This window comes from Triticum urartu, chromosome 7A, assembly GCF_056163025.1.
Source record: "Triticum urartu cultivar PI428250 chromosome 7A, HENAU_Tu73, whole genome shotgun sequence".
In the NCBI taxonomy this organism is placed as follows: domain Eukaryota; kingdom Viridiplantae; phylum Streptophyta; class Magnoliopsida; order Poales; family Poaceae; genus Triticum; species Triticum urartu.
Window position 1 is genome coordinate 268,717,598 of NC_141879.1, and position 20,512 is coordinate 268,738,109.

A 20,512-nucleotide genomic window follows, 5' to 3' on the forward strand; every position below is an offset into this window, starting at 1 on the left:
ACAAACAAGCAACAGGGACACAATCAACCACGTGCAAGCTCAAACAAAATGATGCAAAGATGATATGCTATGCGGGATGCGATGCGGGATGCATATGCAAGATGTGACAAGTAATGCATGAACCTGACCTCAACTTGGAAATCCAAGTATGCCACTGGAAAGATGAGATGAAATCGCTTGAAAACGATATAAATAACGCCGGAATCGGAGTTACGGTTTGGAAATGGCAAGCGATTCAAAAATGACACCGGTCTGCGATTTACAGCAAGTAGGCATCTAAATGCAATGAGATGAACATGCTACAGCACCCAAACATGACAACAAAATACATGGCAGGGATGCATTCAAGATGCTTAACAAAAGTCTAGCACTGAGCTACGGCCAATTCATCCATTAACAGGTTCAAACAAGCATGGCAAAAATGCATATGGCAAACAGATCTCAGACTTAGTGAAATTAACACTTGTCTGGAATTTCAGATCAGGTAGCACTCTTCGGAGCAACAAAACTACATGCTACAGGACCTGAACATGGCAAAGTGAAACATGGCATGGAGCTACTCAAATATCTTAACAAAAGTCCCTTAGTGACCTTGAGCCAAAAGGGATCAGAAAATATACTAACAAGCACGTGAACATCGCAAAAACATAATCAGTTTTCAGACTTAGTGAAAAACTGGCACATGCTGAAACAGATATCAAGTAGGCATGTTCACGAGCTCGATGCACTCGCTACGGTGCAAGCCATGGCAAGACAAGCATACACCCATCAAGAATACACAAAATACAAGCTAGACATGGCAAGAACAATAGCATAGCATGCACGGATCAACTACAATATCATCGGCAAAATTGCAAACAAGTTGACAATCTGCCCAGATTCACAAAGTAGCAAAAGTAGAACTCGATTGAATCAAGCTAGGGTGCTCCATAATTGCAAACAAAGGCATGGATGGATAGAGCACTACAAGATTAATAAAACTCCCCTACTGATCATCCTCAAAAGAGGCACGGATCACTAGGAAACAACATGAACATATGGCCATATGAGATAAACAGTTCAAGGACTTAGTGGAAATGCTAAGTCCCTGAAAACAGAATTAGCAAGTGCACCACTTTGCAAGCTTGCACTAGTCACCACACACATCACAAAAATACATGGGTTGCACCTCTGGAGAGATGACAAAACCCCTAACAAAACATATGTAGAGCATCAGGGCATATCATGCACACATTAATCATGGCAAAAATGACAAAAACCTAAATGGAGTAGCAGATCTGACAATTAACTCAAGTAGCCCTCTTCTAACAGCATTTCGGGCATCAAAATGAACTCAAATGAAAATGACGCAATGGAATGAAATGATGTACTCTCTGAGATGAACATTTTGATATGCTATATGCATGAATCGGAGCTACGGATGCAAAGTTACGGCAGGTCAAAGTATGCAACATGAGCTAGGGTTTCTGAGGGAAAAGTTAACCCGAGGACTTGGATCTAGATCGGCCGAGCGCGGAAGACGAGGATCGCCGGAGGAGGGAGATGGCCGGAGGGCTTGCCGGCCCGGGAGAGGACGGCGAGGCGGCGGCGGAAGGCGGCGTCGGCGGCCGGGCGGTGCGGTCGAGGCGGCGGCCGGGCGGAGGTGGCGGGGAGGCGCGACAGCCGGCGACTGCTCGGAGGAGGCGGCGGGGCCGGCGAGCGGTGCGGGAGGAGGAGAAAGGGAGGCGGCGGCGGCGCGCGGGCCGGGGAGGGCCTCGCGCGGGCCTGTGGGCCGGTGCGGCGGGATCCGGCGGCGGCGAACGGCGGAGTGCCACGTGGCGGCAGGGAGGCGGACCGGACAATGTCCGTCGGCAGGAATTTTGTCCGGCGCGTGCGAGGATGAGTAGATCTAGGGTTTCGTCCGGATTTTCGGGAGGGGGTGTATATATAGGCATAGAGGGAGCTAGGAGAGTCCAAATGAGGTGCGGTTTTCGGCCACACGATCGTGATCGAACGCTCTAGATGATGGAGCAGAGTTAGGTGGGTTTTGGGCCAAATTGAAGGGGTGTTGGGCTGCAACACACACGAGGCCTTTTTGGTCCCTCGGTTAACCGTTGGAGTATCAAACGAAGACCAATGGTACGAAACTTGACAGGCGGTCTACCGGTAGTAAACCAAGGCCGCTTGGCAAGTCTCGGTCCAATCTGGAAATGTTTAATCCCCACACACGAAAGAAAGCTAGAAATGACCACCGGAGGAGAACGAAGCGCCGGAATACAAAACGGACAACGGGGAAAATGCTCAAATGCATGAGACGAACACGTATGCAAATGCAATGCACATGATGACATGATATGAGATGCATGACAATGACAACAACACACGGAGAGAAAGACCCAAACCCGAGAATATAAATTAACTTAACGCCGAAAACGGCAAGAGTTGGAGTACAAATTGGGAAAGTTACATCCAGGGTGTTACATGTCACTTCGGGGTTAACGGATCATAACACATAATAGGTGACTATAGACTTGCAAGATAGGATCAAAAACTCTCATATATTGATGAAAACATAATAGGTTCAGATCTGAAATCATGGCACTCGGACCCTAGTGACAAGCATTAAGCATAGCAAAGTCATAGCAACATCAATCTCAGAACATAGTGGACACTAGGGATCAAACCCTAACAAAACTAACTCGATTACATGATAAATCTCATCCAACCCATCACCGCCCAGCAGGCCTACGATGGAATTACTCACGCACGGCGGTGAGCATCATGAAATTGGTGATGGAAGATGGTTGATGATGACGATGGCGATGGATTGCCCTCCTCGGGGCCCCGAACGAACTCCAGATCAGCCCTCCCGAGAGAGTTTAGGGCTTGGCGGCGGCTCCGTATCGTAAAACACGATGAATCCTTCTCCTCTGGTTTTTTCTCCATGAAAGTGAATATATGGAGTCCAGGTTGAGGCCGGTGGAGCGTCAGGGGGCCCACGAGGCAGGGGGCGCGCCAAGGGGGGCAGGCGCGCCCCCCACCCTCATGGACAGGTGGGGCACCCCCTGACGTGGATCTTGCTTCCAATATTCATTATATATTCCAAAATAATTCTTCGTTGATTTTCAGGTCATTTCAAGAACTTTTATTTCTGCACAAAAATAACACCATGGCAATTCTGCTGAAAACAGTGTCAGTCCGGGTTAGTTCCATTCAAATCATGCAAGTTAGAATCCAAAACAAGGGCAAAAGTGTTTGGAAAAGTAGATACGACGGAGACGTATCAATCACCATTACGGAGACATGGAGCACTGCTATTGTGTTAACTTTTTCTTTCGAAAAAGAGGTTATCCCCCGGCCTCTGCATCAGAACGATGCATATGGCCATATTATTAATAAGCAAAAGGTTCAACAAAGTCTCCATGTCTCAAAAAGGTAAAAATGCTCACAAAGAGCGATAACACAAAAAACAGGATAGCCACAACCGGCAGACAAAAGTAGATAGGAAACTAAACACCTATCCTATTACATGACCGCCACCCAAACCGGTTGAAGATATCCCGGGCTACCATCTCCCACCGGATAGACCCAGTAACCATATGCTCCCTGGCATCCGTCGGAGTGAGTAGCGACTACATACGGATCAGTGCAGTGGCCCAAAAAATAACCTACAAGAAATGAATATGTGTTGTTCTATTAAAAACCAAATCGTTCTTGCAGTTCCATATTGCCCATAGTAAAGCACATACTCCTACACGGATATGTCTCACCGTTTCTGACTCTACTCCATCTAGCCACGTCCCAAGTAACGTGTGGATGGTATTCAGAGGAGTAATGTTAAACGCTATGTGGATAGACCGCCATAGTTTTTTTGCCATCGGGCAATCAAGAAAGAGGTGTTTGATAGATTCATCATGATCACAGAAGTTACATCTTCTAGATCCTGTCCAGTTGTGTTTTGCCAAATTATCCTTAGTTAGAATGACTTGTTTATGAACAAATTTAATTTTTAAGGGCACTTTGACTTTCCAAACATGCTTCGATCGAGGTATAAAGCCAGTGTTGATAATATCCAACTGCATGGATTTAACCGAAAACTCTCCATTCTTGGTTAGTTTCTAGTGCAACTGGTCTGGCTGTTGAGAAATGTGAACATCCATCAATCTTCTCACAAGATGGGGCCAAGCTTCCCAACGGTTTCCCACTAAAGTCCTCCTAAATTGAATATTGAGAGGGTTGGACTGTAATACTGATGCAACGTAAGCGTCTCTTCGCTGAACAATATTATAGAGAGAAGGATATTGGATTCCGAGGTGCGTCTCCCCTAACCATGTATCCTTCCAGAATCTCGTGGTAGTACCATTTTCAACGATAAATTTTGTCATGTTGAATAAGACTGATTTCACTCTCATCGGTCCCTTCCAAAATGGTGAATCAGCCGGTCTGACCATCACCTGGGATAAGGTTTTGGAATGTAGGTACTTATTACGCAGAATATGGGCCTATGTGGCATCGGTCTCTATAGATAGCTTATACAACCACTTGCTGAGAAGACATCTGTTCTTCACCTCTAAATTTTCAATGCCAAGACCCCCTTGGTCTTTTGGCCTATAGATTATATCACATTTAGCGAGTCTGTACTTTCGTTTTAACTCATCGCTCTGCCAGAAGAAGCGCGATCGATAGAAGTCCAGTCTTTTCCGAACTCCAACTGGTACCTTAAAAAGGACAAGATAAACATTGTCATACTCGTGAGTACCGAATTAATGAGAATTAGTCGGCCTCCATATGACATAAGCTTGCCCTTCTAGCAGCTTAGTTTCTTTTCAAATCGATTCTCAATGCACTTCCATTCTTTGTTGGAAAGCTTGCGATGGTGAATTGGTATACCCAAATACGTAAAGGCAATGAACCTAATTCACACCCGAGCAATTGTTTGTAAGCTTCTTGTTCGTCTTTAGCTCTTCCAAAGCAGAACACCTTACTTTTATGGAAGTTAATCTTTAATCCCGACAACTGTTCGAATAAGCATAACACAAGCTTCATGTTTCTTGCTTTTGCCAAATCATGCTCCATAAAGATGATAGTATCATCAGCATATTGTAAGATGGACACTCCTCCATCCACTAGATGCGGGATGAGCCCGCCTACCTGGCCATTGTCCTGAGCTCTTCTATTAGGATAGTCAACATGTTTACCACTATGTTGAACAGAATATGTGACATCGGGTCTCCTTGCCTCACATCCTTGTGTGTCTGGAAATAATGACATATGTCATCATTCACTTTGATTCCGACACTCCCTTTTTGCGTGAAAGAATCTACCTGGCTTCTCCAGGACTGATGAATCCTTTCATCCGCAAGGCTTGCTGAAGAAATGGTCATTTAACCTTATTGTACGCTTTCTCAAAATCCATCTTAAAAATCACCCCATCTAGTTTTTTCGTGTGGATTTCATGAAGCGTTTCATGTAGGACCACAACCCCTTCTAGAATGTTTATGTCCGGTGTGAAAGCAGTTTGAGATGGCTGCATCACAGAATGCGCAATCTGCGTAAGCCTGTTAGTTCCCACCTTGGTGAAAATTTTAAAGCTGACATTAAAAAGAGGTTGAAGATTGTCTATTCTTAGATTGTCCTTCTTTGTTCAGTTCCATCACGAGTGCAATGGCAATGTAGCTGCTAGATTGCCTCCATACCTAAACATGTTACTCCCTCCGTCCGGAAAAACTTGTCCTAAACTTGTGTCTCAAATGGAAACTTGGTGCTAGATACATCTATTTGACGGACAAGTTTTTTCGGACGAAGGGAGTATTATTTAATTGATATGACATTGATCTAAGGAAAGTTTAGTGGCATTGAAACAACTTTGCCATCACTCTATTATTACAAGTTTACAACAAAACATTACTTTGCCACATGCCTCCTTCACAAGCAGAACGATAATTATAGTTTTCTTCTGTCAGATGCATTTCACTACCTGTTTGCTCACTGCTGCAAGGCTGGTTAGATGGACAATGTATTTTGTCATAATATTATACACCACTACTACTTCCTCTGTTAAAAAGATGGAGGGAGAGCAGAGGGACGCGGATTTTGTGATATGTTCACCTTTGTATTTTCAAAGAGCTGACTTTAGTATGAAAAACATTGGCCTCTAACCAATGAAGATTGGCCCATGAGTTGGTCAACATTGCCAAGGAAATTGAACTAGTGAGGAGCAGAGGAGGCATTGGCATGCCAAAAAAACTGGCCACCATCCAAACAATGACAAAAAATTTGGACATGTGTAAAAAATTGGTAATGTTCATTTTGGCTACAATCCAAACATACCCTGACTTGCAAATTGCAATGTACTCTCACCAGCCAATAGTGGTTGAGTTTTGAGTTCCTTCCTACTCAGTGCCAACAGCTCTGCTCCTACCTGTTTTGCTCTAAGTTTCCCTCCTCGATCTTAACAGAAATCAATCAAGAAAGCAGCGGATTCCTTCTGCAAAATTTGCCCGCGATCAAGCAGGAAGAACAAGAACACCGCTGGTGACTGCGTTGAAGATGTCCATGTAGCCAACCATGCCAACCAAGATGGCTTCCTCCGTGTCGTCACCTTGGACGACCCAGAGGTGCGTGGCCCTGTGCGCCAGCATCTGCGCCATGACGGCGGCGAGAGAGCTCGTGGTCTTGCAGGTGAGCACCGTGTTCTCCCGGTGACTCGGGACCATTTGGCTGGCAAGGCACGCCGAGAACCCGATTCTCCTGCTGCTGAACCTCATAGACCTTGGAGAAGGCACGATATCATTCTCCACCTCACCCCGTCGTGCGCCGGCACCGACGCCATTAGCTGCAGCTGGTGCCGCCCCGTTCTCGTCAATGCCGGTGGCGAAGTGCAGCGCCGACAGCCTCGCCATCGCGTCGGCAGCGGCCACATGGTCGCGCTTCCACAGCTTGTGAGCGGATATCTCCCCGAGAATCACATGCGACCCGTCGCGGTTCGTCCGCACGACGGCCACCGCGCGCGGGTCGGAGGGTATCTTCCAGACGACCTCCATGGCAGGCGAGGAGGCGTCGACGTGGCAGTAGCCGCGGCTGATGGCTCCGAGGGAGGAGATCGACTGCAGCGGGATCGGCGCGAGGGCGCCCAGGCAGTTGATGAGGAAGCGGACGATGTCTTCCCGCGTCAGGCAGCAGTACTTGTCGCAGCCGAACGTGGACGACCACGACCGGCTGACCGTTTGGGTCGCGGCGGCGCGCGGCGTGCCGGTGATCTTGGGCGCGGCCTTGTAGAAGGGCGCGAAGGGCTGCTTGTTGATGGGGCATCCTTCCGTGAAGTTCTTGCGGACGAGGACTCGCCTCGCCCCCTGCTTCATCAGGTCCATTATCTCTATCAACCTGGCGTCGGGCTCGACCTCGCGGACCAGCGCCGGCTCCCGCGGCACCACCTCACCGACCGGAGTTCTCATTGCGTCCGCCTCGGCGCCTCCTCCTCTGGCATGGGAGGCTACGAAGGCGACGACGTCGAGGGAGCTGAGCAGCCCGACGACGGTGGCGGCGAGGGGCGCCAACGGGGAGGCGCCGTCGCGCCAGACGGCCACGGCGGCCTCCGGCGACGACGGGATGGCCGCGGCGGCCGCGGAGAGCGGCGCGGAGGACGGCACGCCCGCGAGCGACGGCTTGCCGGCGGTGAGGTCGGCGGCTGCCGCGCGGAGGAAGACGATGTGGGCCATCCCCTACGGGCGATGCTGACCTCTCGTTCTGGTGGGGTCGCCATTCCTTTCCTGTCCTGTCGCGTTTGACGACGACGTCTGAAACCGGGCGGGCGGGCGCAGGGTTTGCAGGAGAGCGCCCACACGTGTCCTCTTCGTGTGATTAGGATAAAGCGCGGCGATGATGCCGTGTCAAGGAGCCTAATCGTCGTAGCGGCGATGCATGGCGTCCACGCATCCGGCCGGCGTGCTGGCATCATGCCGTCGAAGAGGCGGTGTTCCGCGTTCGGAGTTCAAAACAAAAATAAGACCAACCCGAGGCTAACCTTGTTGGCTCTTTTTACCGAAATGATAAATCCGAAATGTTTGGATTTTAAGCATGGCAAAGTTGAGTCATTGTTTAATTATTTGGTTCTTTTGTTGATATTGTATGACAGTTTATCCTTGTTGGATTACAAACTCTTGCTTTGTGTTTTGGTTATTCTCTATATTATTTTTAGCTTTTCCATCCATTTTTGTCATTTCCAGTCGTTTCACTACATGGCCAAAATCCATAGCAATATTGCATTATATGTATCAAGGCCTCCTTTGGTTTAGAGGAATTTCATAGGATTCTAGAGGATAGGATTTTTATAGGACTTTTTCTTTTAGAGCCCTTTGGTTCATAGGAATGGATTCCTATTCCTACATAGAATTGGTTCCTATCCCCCACATTTCATAGGAAAATAAAAAAGAGCCTAGACTCAATGAAAAAATTCCTTTGGTGTCAACCAAATGACATCTTGTTTCCTATTCCTACTCATAAGATTTGAGATACATGTCATTTCATTTCCTACAAGATTCCTATTTCTATGATAATCCTATCCTATGAACCAAAAGAGGCCTTACTGTTGTAATTAATTAAATATAAAATCCTTGCACGCCTTTATTTATACATACATACTATAGTTTTTTTTGTAGAATATATTGAGAGAATTTTGACTTGGCATTGGTAGTGATCTTTTTTCATTCAAACTGTGATTAGGTTTATTGCACATTATTTTACGGTTTTGCTAATTTTCATCCGGCTGAAAACAATTTGTTTTCGGTCAGATTTTGTGTCCGTTCAATCGTTGCGCAACGATTTGTGAAGGGTTTGTCTAGGTCTCAGTCAACTTAGACTAAGTCGGCTGACGTCATCATATAATTTTTCTTTTTTGGCTGGAACTTGAACCTAGGATTATTTTTACGTGCACAGCTACACGAGGATCGCTACATGGACCTGGAATCAGCCCATTGTTTTGGCTCGTTCGTATTGCTCGTGATGTGTCGTTCCTTCTGTTCTCTTTTGTCCTCTTGCTTGCTTTAAATTTTTTTTTAATTTAACAAATCATTTCGTATTATCTTAAAAAACTATTATATAAAACAAAGGAATAAAAAAGCAAAAAAATACAAAGAAACCACCCCTCTCCGGTAAAACATCACTAGACACGGGTTTGCAACTGCCCCCTTCCCCGACAAAGCATCATAGAGTTTTCGTCGCGTTGAAAACATGCAGTTTCAGTCGTGACCAACACTTGCAGTCACTGGCGGTGGACCTCAGTGGGCAAGGTCTGGCAGCCGCCATACCTTGTTTCGGTGCAAAAATACTTTTATACCACACTTCTCGCGGTTGGCTATGCTGAATCTCGTCGCTGAAAAAATGGATAAAGGGAGAGGTCGTTCGTTGGATGGACCGATTAGACATAGTTGAAATTTGGGCCACATATAGACACGGCATCCAGAAGCAGTTGGCCCATTTACACTTCACGGTGGCTAGCTCTCGCTCTCAATTGTCTAAAAAAACAAAAAAAGCTCTCGCTCTCAATTGTCTAAAACAAAAAGAGCTCCCGCTCTCAATCTTCTAAAAAAATGCTCTCTCTCAGCGAACTGATCAAGAACCAGCTCCCCAGCTCAGATATAGAGACGCACACGCAAGTGGCACGCAGCAACCCTAGTGCGCAGCAGCTGGCCAGGACGAGGCAGAGTGGCGGACGACGGCGGCTGTGACCTTTGGTGGGCGTCGAGCCAGTGGGGAGATAGGGCGCTCCCGCGCAAGGCGCAGTGGTGCAGCGAGCGGCGGCTACTTCGCATCCTTCACACCACGACCAGCAGGGCGCAGTGTGATCACACTTCTTCATCGATTCGCCACACCTTAATTTTTTTCCATCCTCCGCCTCTGCTTGCAGTTGCATGCCTGTGTAGACATGCAACTCACCCATGCTGGGACAAAACACAACAGAGTTGCGGTAGTGTTGAAGACATGCAATTGCCTCTTATAGTTGCGGCCTAGTGGGAGGCATGCAACTCACCCTGCCCCCGTTAAAATACCACATGGTTGTAGTTGCGTTGAAGAAATGTAGTTGCAGTCAGGGGCAACACTTGCAGTTGCGGACTAGGGGCAAACATGCAATTGTCGCCTCTTCCCTGACAAAGCATCACAAAGTTGTAGTTGCATCAAAGATATGCGGTTGCGGTCGGGGAAGACACTTGCAGTTGCGACCTCGTGGGAGACATGCAACTCACCCCTGACCGAAAACACCATATAGTTGTAGTTGCATGGAAGACTTGTCGTTGCAGTTGGGGCGACACTTGCAATTGCGGCCTATTGGGAGACATGCAACTCACCCCTGACCAGACAAAAACATCATATAGTTGCAGTTGCATCGAAGACATGCAGTTGCAATCGGGGACGACACTTGCAGTTGCGGCCTAGTGGGAGACATGCAACTCACCCCTGACTAGGGGCGGCACTTGCAGTTGCGACCTCATGGGAGACATGCAACTCACCACTACCGGACAAAAAACTACATAGTTGTACTTGTGTCGAAGACATGCAGTTGCAGTCGGGGGCGACACCTGCAGTTGCGACCTAGTGGGAGACATGCAACTCACCCCTGACTGAACAAAACACCACATAGTTGCAATTGTGTCGAAGACATGAAGTTGCGGGCGGGGTGACACTTGCAGTTGCGGCTTAGTGGGAGACATACAACTCACCCTTGACCAGGGGCGACACTTGTAGTTGCGGCCTTATGGGAGACATGCAACTCACCGCTACCAGACAAAACACCACATAGTTGTAGTTGCATCGAAGACATGCAGTTGTAGCCGTGGGCAACACTTCTAGTTACGACCTAGTGCGAGACATGCAACTCACCCCTGACTGAACAAAATACCACATAGTTGCAGTTGCGTCGAAGACATGCAATTGCAGCCGGGCCGACACTTGCAGTTGCTGCCTAGTGGGAGACATGCAACTCTCCCTTGACCGGACAAAGCACCACATAGTTGCAGTTGTGTCGAGGACATGTAGTTGAAGTTGGGGGTGACAGTTGCAGTTGCGGACTCATGGGAGACATGCAACACACCACTGTCGGACAAAAACACCACATAGTTGTACTTTTGTTGAAGACATGCAATTGCTGTCGGGGCGACACTTCTAGCTGTGGCCTAGTGGGAGACATGCAGCTCACCCCTAACCGAACAAAACATCACATAGTTACAACTGCCTCGAAGACATGTAGTTGAAATCGGGGGAAGGGGCATTTGAAATTGCGGCGTACTGGCATACATGCTATTGCAACCTTTCCCTAACAACACATCACCGAGGTGCAATCAGGAGTGACACTTGCAGTTGTGTGCCTAGTGGTAGACATGCAATCATCGTTCTATCGACAAAACACCACTTAATTGAAGTCGCGTTAAGAACATGCAATTGAAGTTGGAGTGACACTTTGAAGTTCATGCCTATTGGCGAGCATGCAAAGGCCCCATTCCCCTAATAAAACACCACAACCTTACGGTCTATGTAAATAATATGATTTCTAGTTGACTAGAGAGTGAAAAAAAATCAGGCAACACGTACTAGGCCATCGACACAACACACATGTCAACCACACACAAAACTTGATGTCCAAAATCCATAGCTACCAAAACAAATGAGATCTAACTAATTCTCTGTCGATCGAGAAAATGACAAATAAGAAATAGCCCAAGAAAAAAAAGAGAACTATCTAAAAAATAAAATAAACAAAAAAATTGAAAAAAAGAAAAAATAAACAGAATGAAAATAAGAAAGAAAGAAAATAAAATAAAAATAAGGGCAACAAACACCCGATGACTCAAAATCTCCCATAAAAACAGGATAAAGAGGACAAAAAGGCTGCACTGCAAAAATAACCGGGATGCAACATAAGAAGCCTACAACCTTATCCCACCCGTGTTAAAAAAGAGAGAAGACGGCTTATGATGCCTATCTGCACTACTCGCACGATGGAACTAAGTGTTACGTGACCAAATCCAAGAATTGCAATGTGTTTTTGTCAGGCAGAGAAGGACGTGAATGAGATATATTATTTTTCATAAAATTATAATAATATGCGATAGAAAAACTGAAAATAAAATAAATAAACAAGGAAATAATATTACGAGAAAAGATGAAGGAAAACAAAACTATAAAATAAAAAGGGACAAACAAATGAATCAAGGAAAATGCCACATTCCCCTAAAAAAAGGAAAACGCCACATAAAAATGCCAAATAACCCGGCAAAAGAAACTAACAAAAAATGGAGACGAGTAAAAAAAAGGTTGGATTGCTTGGTTTCGAATGTAGCCAGGTGAAAGAGACACACACTGGAATGGGGAATGTGGAAGATGCCAAGCCCACCACGCATACCTGCACCTTTCACAAACAAAAAAAAGCACTAAACAGGCCGGCTGTATCCCTGCACGGGCCTATTTCACAAGAAACAAACAGCATGCACAGATTTTGAAGCCCCTAGTGATCTAATGCGGGGGGTGGGGGATCGACTGAGACTTGGTAAAAAATCAGTCGACTGATTTTTAGCCCCTCCGATTCGTGAATGGTCGTCTCGTTATTGGTTTATATCGGGTTCGCTCTTCTGCTTATGGTCTGCCCGTTAACCCGTGTCGCTGCCTGTTTTTCCTCTTGACTTTGAAATGTCCTGTTCGCTCTGTAGCTGTTTCATCAGACGTTCAAACAGAGATTTCGAGAGCAGGGGAGAGAGAGAGACGGCGATTATTTCCATTCACAGCTCTCCTTCTCTTGTTGCTTCAGGTGTTCGGTTGTTGTTTTTTCGCCCGCTGGTGGTTAGAAGTGCTCCTCCAACTGGTTTGCATCTGTTCTCTCTCCCCTCCATTCGTTGTTCTTTATCTAGATCTCCGCCGACGCGATTCGTGGATTTTGTGAGCTCTCACTCGTCCAATCCTAGGTTGTTCATGTTTTTGCTTAATTTGCAGCTCTTCAAATCCACTGGAAGGATCCCTTGCTTGAAGTTTAGATTGCTGCGGTCGGCTAGCTGCTGGTTGGAATTTTCTCTTCCCAACGGCCTGTTGTTGTTCTTCATCAATTACTCTATTTTCTAGATCTGCGAGATATGGTCCTACAATTCCGTGAGCCCGATGATGGCTGTGCTCTGTTGAATCTGTGAGCTATGGTCCTCGAATTCTAGGTTGTTCATCTACGTTGTGTTGCTTTTTGCTGTTCCCATCCTTGTGTTTGCGTCAGGCTTTGTGCTTGTGCATGTGTAATGTTGGGGCAATTCTAGAGTATTGTCTGTAATATCTGTCTTTGAAGAGTTTGATTTAACTTTATAAGGTTATTATTAGTTCTTATATTTTACTTCTCATATTGAATCTTTTAGTGGTTGTTCCGTAATTTTTTCTGTTATTTTGCCGTAAATTGAGTGAGTTGTCTCTGTAGGTTATGTTTAGGTTAATTTCCACAACATTTAAAAGTTATTTTGTTGTACCTCATGAATGAATTGCAGTCTGAGAGTAGCTCTTAATCCTTGATAAATTAGGTGGTTACTTAGTGTTACTTTGTTTTATGAGTAGAGGTGGTTATTGCTTGCATTACCTCTGCATGCTCTAGTTGGTCGTTTAACTATTTTTCTTGCATTAAGCATAATTACACTGTCACATTATTATATTTCTCCAGCAAAGGCTATTGTAGTTTTCAATATCCCACCAAGTTTTAACTGTTTTTTGTTACAGTGCATTTCTGTATTATGTAGCTCATCGGTGTACTATGTAGTAATATGTTCTCAGCTGATACTTTTTATTTACAGTAGCTATTCATTTTGTGAGCAATACTCACAGTTGCTACTGTGTTCTCGTGGATAGCTAGACACTTACAGGTTGTTGGCTAGCTGTTCAATTCGGACATGGAAGGAAAAGCTTCAGGGGTGTTAGGTGTGAGCTTTTTGGTGGCTCTCGCTCGCCTTTGTAGCTCTGAAATAAGAAGATGACTGATATGAGCCTGTGTCTACATGCCCAGACCTTGCTAATAGGTGTGTGAAGTGTGGCTTGCATCCACCTGAACGCTTGCTTGTGTGGATTGATGTGTGTTTGCAATGGGTTTGGAAACACTAGTAGTAGTAATTAAGAAGCAGCCTTTATCTACGTGGCTGCAGTGTAAATGTGATCCTCTCCTCTTACGAGTGTTTGGCATGTACTCCCTCGGTCCGGAAAAGTTTGTCCCAAGCTTGTCTTTCAAATGGATGTATCCAGCACTAACTTGATGCTAGATACATCCTTTTAAGGGACAAGCTTTTTCGGACGGAGGGAGTAGTATTTTAACTAAAAAACATTGTGTCTGCCTGTGTGCTTGTTAAATATGCATTTCATATGAGCAAGGCAGCAGGGAACCCTTTACATTCTATATTTTCTAGTGGGTTGCCTATGCTTATCAGTTTTGTGTTCTTTCAGTTAGTGGTTCAGCTAGTGCTAGTTTACGTTGTTAGGAAGAGAGAGTTGTTGAAATTCTCAGTGACATTTACAGAGGAATTATAGCAGTTTTACATGTAAGTTCACTGTAAATCGCATTGTAATTCAACTGCAAGTATACTGTAAATCTCACTGTAATTCAACTGTAATTTGCTCTATAATACTACTGCCTTTTACTCTGTAAATCTAATGTAAAATGTCACTATATTTATGATTTGATTAGATTGTATATTACACTACACTGTAAATCTGTTGCAGTTACACTGTAAAACTCACAACATTTCTACTCTAGTTGTATTTCCACTATAAATTAGACTGTAAATCTATTGAAATTACATTGTAAATCACACGATTAATCTACTGGTTACACTGCAATTCTACTGTATTTGTTACATTGTAATTTCATTGTAAATTACACTGTAAATCTACTATAAATTACACTGTAAATCTTCTGAAATTACAGTGTAAATCACACTTTTTAAGTTACTACAATTATGCCATACTTCTACTGTATTTGAAACACTGTAATTCTATTTGTAAATTACACTGTAATTCTATTGTAAATTACATTGTAATTGTACTGTGTTTATACTGTATTTAACACTGCAATTCTACTGTAAAATACAGTGTAATTCAAACTGTAAATCAGTCTTCTACTCTAATTCAACTCTGAATGTATTGTTTCAGAGTGACTTAACTGTGTGAGTTCAGTTCATCATGTGTGATGGTTAGGTTTTTATCTTAAAAGTTTACTGTAGTTGTTCCCTTTTTTTCTGTAATTGTTACTGGAATAACATGATTTACTGTTTCCATTTACTTTGCTTATAGTCCAACTATGTGATAGTTTCCTGTAGCGAGGTCTTATATTTCTGCTGCATTTATCAGTATAATTTCTACTTTTCTATGCCATTCCTGTTTGAAAGTTCTAATGTATATATGATTTACAATTCTCTAGTAGTTTTATTTTCCCTGTAATCTTAGTATAATCTGTTTCCTGATGTACACTTGTCTTGGTTCCTTTCTTTCAATTTGGAGAAGCATTTCATGTTTTCTCTTTCTATCTTCATAAATCAGGGTAGTTGTTTGTCACTGTAGTTTTTTACATGAGTTACAAGGTCTGGTAGGCTCATGTACATGGCCAGATATGGTATGCAGTACTCCTTTTTTTCTCTAAAGTTCAATGCAATTTTGATCTACATGTGTTTCTGGTGTATACTAGCTGTTAGAAGTGCTTCTATTATATTCGGCTGCAGTCTCTAACTATTGTATGTTCTCCTTTTTTTTGTAAATTGTAAAAGAAGTTAAAGGATTCATAAGCATCATGTTGATATGAGGGAATGCTGCAGTTGGACTGATGTACTTGACAGAAGCATCCGGAAGATAGGTGATTTAGGGAGGGCACCTGACATGTGATTATTCCATTGTGTAAACTAATTAGACTGGTCGTTTCAGCTGTATTTTTTACATTGGCTGCACTTCCTAGTTTAGTTCAGGTGTTCGCTTTTACTGTAGTCTTCCTTTCGCTTTTGTATTTGGGCCTCATGATGTTGTTATAATGGAGAGACTTGATATTGTAACTGACGGAGACAACGTACATACATTCAGGAAACGGACATACATTCAGGAGAGGGACGTACAGTGGACAGGAACTCTTGTCGAGTTGTAATTGGTTGAAAAAACGGATGACACCTAATTGGTTTTCATCCGGCTGTCAAATAGACAACCCCTTATTTTATGTATAAAACATATTCCTAACAATTTTGACTTGTTACGTTTTTGTGTATAATCATATTTTTGTCACTTATTGTCCACTATAGCTAATGTTTTTATATGTGGCTTTATATGTAGTTTTTTCTTTTTCTTTTTTTGTGACCTTCAACTTCCAGTGTCGTCTTCATACATCGTATTTCTCACTTGTAGGTTTATTAAGGACGTGCTGTTTGTTCATGAGGGTGATAGGGAAACATAGCAAAAAGTAGAAAAACGCTATCGTTTTACCGAAATCACGCCGACAACAAAATCATCTTTCTATACTGTTCTATCTACTCGGCTGTGACTTGTATACGGTGGGCAAGGGCGAACACTCGAGAATGCGTGGTGCTGCTCGACCTCGTCATGGTCGGCAGCTAGCGGCCGTGGCGACGGTGCTTCAGGTTGGTGACGCGGAGGAGGCGGTGAGTGTGTGACGAAGCACCAATTCATCTAGGGTTCCATCCTAGATGGAATCCTAGATCAACGTGACTCGTGATATCAAGGACAGTAACCTTCATATCATCTTGGTATCGTGGTATCACTTTATTATATATCCCCTTGCTATTGCATTGATAACCCCTAACCCATTTAACGTTACTTGTACACATTAGTGATCTACATCATACATTGCATACATATTATATCATATTGGTATCATATCATCCCTTGTGTCACAAGATTGTTCCCGTATATACCCAATTGCTATCTTGGTTTGTGCATTTCGCATTGTGGCCATACATAAAAAAAGAATAAGCTTTTAAGCAAAAGAGTGAACAAAGAGTTTGTAAGCAAGTGCCATAGCATCATACCACATTGCATAAGATTGTCATATCCGATCATCTTGGATCATACCATCGGAACATCATACATAGCACATTTGGGATATACGTTGTTACATTTTGCATCTTATAGGTTGTGCACAAGTGTCGTATCCGTCTATTGAGCAATCGTGCTAGCGTCTCTCTTGAGTTGTGCAACACGAGCGTTTTCCATGGATTCCATATTTTGTGCTCATCCTTGGTTTCCCAACCCCATTTATCTATCCGTGTGTGTGTTTTCATGTGCCATATATTGCTATTGGTCTACTTGTTACACTTGCGAATTTGTGAATCTCTTTCAACATTATTGACTCTTGCTAACATTTCGCATCAAATTTTTGTGCCACTATCCTCACTGAGCTCCACCATAAGCCTTATTTGTGTAGGTATGAGAAACCGACAATAATTGGTACCAATTGTGCTATTTCCTTGTCCACATTGGAGTGATCATTAATCCACTTTCAACTTCGGTCAAGGTACATTTAGTATTCGTTCTTCTCTTTCTACCACTCACATTTTTCTCTTGGAGTGATGGATAGGCAAGGCATTTCATCTCCGGTCTTCCACAACAACGACGGCGTGAACAACTACATCACCAAAGCGTCAATCTTCGATCTACAACGACAAATGCAAGGCGCACAATCAAGATTGCGAGAGCGCATCAAGAACCTCTCCATTGACATTCGCCACTCCGAATCGAGGAAAAGGGACTACATCGACAATAAGCTTTCCGCACAAAAGAGGAGCAAGATGCACGGATGGGGGAGATTCGGACTTTGTTGGCCAAACGTTCTTCCTCTTCATCATCCTCAAGGCGGCGACGAACAAGTCAATCGTCTTCGGAGCGCCCAAGAGACGCAAGCGCAAGTCGTCCACGTCCACATCTCCATGGAGACCACCATCATGTTCGTGATCCACATCGTCATGAAGGGTAAGTCAACTCCAAGCATCATGTGCACGACGACGACGAACGCCATCGAGCTCAAGCATGACAACAACACCATCAACATGAAGATGCTCGAGATGCGCCTACCTACAAATCCCAACAAGCCCTACTTCACGCCAAGTCCAAACTTCATGACCACAAGAGAAGACCGCGAGACAAGCACCACCAAGAGCACGATACGGCTACTACCACCACCACTTCGGCATCTTCACCAAGTGTTCTCAAGGCATCTTCGCCTTTGGACGTACGGCATCTTCGCCTACTTCCCATGAGTTCGCCTACATCGACATCTTCAAGTACAAGGCGACCACCTACGAGCGAGGGCGACACTTCCATCTTTGGAAGCCCCTCAAGGAAGATGGCCGAGCATGGGAATTTTCCTTCGGTCATGGAGACAAGCTACAAGGTGCCACATCATAAGGACCTCCTACAACAAGACGGCGACAAGAAGGTCGAGCAAGGGCCATCCCCTTCGACCACGGCGACGAGCATGAACCTCTTCAGCAACATGAAGACGGCGCCCATATTGGACTCATACTCCGAGTCAAGCTATGAGACCGGACATGAGACCTTATCTTTGGTCTTAGAGGAGAGTGATGATGTGCCATCTTCGGCCTTCATCCACGGCTACAACTACGACATGATTGAGCATGGAGACATTTGCACCAACATCTCTCCGACACCCACATATAAAGAGATGCCCCAATTTCCATGTGAGGAGAGCCACCCCACCATGAGTGACATGAGTGACTCCATCATACGTGACATTGAAAGCATTTCCTATGAGAGGACGAGTGTGACCACCACTAGCCCCACACTTGAGAGCATGCCACACATTCTATGTGAGGTTGAGAGCCATTTGAGTGACTCCACCAACCATATAAGTGAGAGCATCCAAGAAGGAGTGAGTGAGGTAGTTGAGACGACATGTGAGGCCCCTTTGATTTCTAACGACTTAACCTCTACTCCGAGTGTGTTTTCTTCTTTGGTGCTAGGTCTCCTACATGATGACACGCCTATCCTCGATGAGTCCATACCTCCAATGGAGACGATGATGGTCATGGTGGACGATGATGCACCCCCCACATGGTTCCATCAAGATGAAGATGACAACGACTTGGTCTTCGACACCTCAGCTACAACACATGAGCGATGCTCCAAAGGTAACATAGGTGATGGTGCTTCTCTTGTCCCATTAGTGGACTATCTCACCAATGATTGCTTGCATGATGTTGATCCACCTATTCCCATGCTTCATGCTAGTGCGAATTCTTCATGTCATGACCTACCAATTTATGATGAATATGATGATGAGCATGTTGATTTGCCTAGTTGTGATGCTATACTCCAGAGGATATCATGTGAAAATTCTTTTGGTCACATCATGTTTGACAATCCATTAACCTTGTCATATGCTATGAGTGAGATATCCCATATTGCATCTTTTCAATCTCAACATAGTGACTATGCATGCCCCATTACAATAAATCCCATTTGCACTTATGGCATAGATGACAAGATGATGGTCATTGGCTTTTGTTTCTCTTGCGATGATATTGCTATGCTTCCTTTGCAAAATTTGCATAATTCATCTCATATGCCATTCCATGAAAATTATTGTCTATCGCATGATTACATCCCTTGTGTGAACCATATGCATACCATTCCTCACAATGCTCTAGATATTGCGAGTGATGCATTACATCCTTTGAGTCTCCATTATGCCATACATAACAACAAACCTATCATGATGGATGACATGTTTCTATATCACGCATATCATTTATTTGAGCATTGGATATCTCGTACTAACCGACACAAGCACGTGCGCATCATGATGGATGATGTGTACATATACCATGCACAAACAATTTTTCCTTTGTCTTTGTTTTGTGTAGGTACTCACGTATACTCGTCAACCTCTCAATCCCAAGAATTAACGAAACGAGCTCTTGAGAGCAAAGATGACTTGGGATCCCGTGAACTATCCTTCCCACTGCTCTCTTTGCGCAACAACTACGCGCATCTCTCTCACTTGTCTCTCACACGGCTATGGGCTATATACCGCTTGTCGCTTCATGCTCATTTTACCGTGTTCACTTTGCATGCTATGCTTGCTTCTATGCCTTTGCCATGCAATTGTGACCCTTGCTTGCATCTACCCATGATTCACCATTTTACTAATCCTATGTGTATTTGCATGCTTGGTGGAGATCCTTGTTGCTATTTCCATGATTATCATGTGCCTCATGCTATTGATGCTATTTTGCTCATATCTTGCCTTCATGCTTGTGATATGTCACGTGCATTATTCATGCCCACCATTTGCACACATGACATACTTGACATGATTCCTTCTAGTACGTTGCATCTTTGCACTACTAGCTTGCTTGCCTTGATTCATATGATTGCTTGCTTTGTCGCATCACCCATGTTCCATTACTACTTGCTTTCTTGGGTTGATGACGTATATGTTCCTGCCTCTCACTTGATTTGTCTTGATCATTGTCTCTTCTTTCCATTAGTGGCATCTCTCATATCCACTTGTATT

General features: G+C 44.4%; 1 long non-coding RNA gene and 1 pseudogene across 2 annotated transcripts; one reads left to right on the plus strand and one right to left on the minus strand.

Moving 5' to 3' along the window:
- Nucleotides 1-6,266: 6,266 nt before the first annotated feature.
- Nucleotides 6,267-7,800, minus strand: LOC147959278 (CBS domain-containing protein CBSX6 pseudogene; annotated as a pseudogene).
- A 4,661-nt stretch (nt 7,801-12,461) lies between these two features.
- LOC125520842 (uncharacterized) lies at nt 12,462-16,191 on the plus strand. Of its 2 annotated transcripts, none has more exons than XR_007288878.2 (3): nt 12,462-12,829; nt 12,958-14,009; nt 15,747-16,191. It is a non-coding gene; the product is annotated as an uncharacterized LOC125520842 (long non-coding RNA). The 2 variants fall into 2 exon arrangements; XR_007288877.2 differs by having other exon boundaries at nt 12,463-12,829; nt 15,744-16,191.
- The last annotated feature ends 4,321 nt before the right edge of the window (nt 16,192-20,512 follow it).